The following is a 1,992-nucleotide window of genomic DNA, read 5'->3' as shown; positions in this document are numbered from 1 at the left end:
CAGAGATAAAACTGTACTACCTTTGTTCAAAGTATCAATAATCATTACATAAACACTTAAACAAATGTACGAACACCAACCGATTGACCACTTAAAAGATAAAAAATAAAAGATCTATATGATTGGATGGACTATTGGATTATTTGACAGATCATAACTTGGTTAATTTCGTACTAGTTTAGCTTTTAATTTGATGGACTATTGGATTAGTTTTTTGATAACTCGGTATCCACCCTATTCATCTATTTGACTATTATTTGGATTATTGTTATTGGGTTTTCTTATCTTTATAGAACCATTATGCTGTGTTTGGATCATGGATTTGAGTAGAGATTTGAACGAAAAGGGGAAAATGTAGGTGGAATGTGAATTAAATATGATTGCGTTTCACGCACTTATTCCATTTCCTTTTCTAAATCCTTAGCTAAATCCATGATCCAAACATAACATTAAGGAAATATGATGTTTTCAGCGTCATAAAAGCAAAGCACATTTCTTTCTTTCTTTCTCTCTTTCTTTCTTTTTTTGTCTTATTTAATAGTACAAGTTGCAGTTTAGATAGTGTAAGCATATTTGCGAAAAAGTTGTATTTTAATAGCTGTTTATGTCAAAATTTGTATTTCTTTCTTTGAAGTTTATGCCACTGTATTATTTTCCACACAAATTTGAAATAAAATAAAAATGTGGGAGTGTATTTTCCAAATTATTTGAGCCAACATCAGTCCATATATCATACTTACATGAAGTTATACATCATACAGTAAGTAACTATAAATGGCAGCAACTATGGCTTTGGTTATAATTCTTGCTTAACATAAATGATATGTATGTAGAAAAGTGCGTACAATTTGAATGTATGATATAAATTTAACTTTCTATGATGTGGACCACACCCTATATCAATTTGATCCACCCATTTAAAATTGTAGACATTTTTCCGAGTATTTTTTCTGATTATGTAGAATTGCTATTTACTTAAAAATCATAACTTCGTTTTATTCCTAATACTTTTCTCTGTCAAAGAGGAAGATGAGTTGCTTTTAACTAGGTCGACTATTTGATTCTTGTTATTGGGTTTTCTAATCTTGATAAAACCTTTTTGAAAGTCTAATGTTTTCATTTGAGCATCATAAAAATCATACTCTAATAAAATTCCAGAATTTTATTATCAAGATCATTGATGATGATAATAATGGCAGCTAATAATTGTTAAATTCTAATATTTTACAAAATAGATTCTGAAATAGATCCTAGTCAAGGATCCAACGGCTTGTAAGGAAAACTAATTTTCTAGGTAAAACATTTAAATTGCCTTCTTATGCATCCGTTATTAAAAGCATATGCTATACAAACATCATTACTTTAAATTCCAGTATCAAAAGATTACTGCAAACAATATAATTTCAGAAATGTAGGAAGCCCTCAATAAAAGTAGTGTATACAAAGAATTGGAACACTTTTGTAAATGAAACAAGAGTCATCCTAGACATGACTCAAGTGTATGCTAGCTAAGCAGCCGATCAAAATAAAGTGTGTGCCAGATAGGCAGGTAAATATATCACTAGGGGGAATATTTAGAATTTGTGTAGTTCAGAATTTGACAATGATTTTTTCTAGAAATTTAAATTAATTAAATGCTAATTTAATTATCTCCAAAAACTCTCAATACTTTCTTGAAGAATCATCGAGCATTCAACTACGTGTTGATCCTTCCACGTTCCCTCACATCAAGTACGCTCTACGCAGTGTTTTAAAAGGCTCTAGGCGCACCGAGGCAATAAGGTCTCCTGTAGCCTAAGCGTGAGGCGCGGAGTGAAGCGCGCGCCTCGCCAAAGTGAAGCTCAAGTAGTAGAAGAAAAGCAAAATTATAAAATAAGCAAAATTTTCAACATAACAAACATATATATATATATAATATTTAAAAAATCATAACCATTTTCGATAATCTCTAAACATAACATTCAATCTTCTAAAAATTAGAAATATAATATC

Source organism: Camellia sinensis, chromosome 4 (assembly GCF_055761805.1).
Source record: "Camellia sinensis isolate YWXY chromosome 4, ASM5576180v1, whole genome shotgun sequence".
NCBI lineage: Eukaryota > Viridiplantae > Streptophyta > Magnoliopsida > Ericales > Theaceae > Camellia > Camellia sinensis.
Note: the sequence above shows the minus strand (reverse complement) of the source record.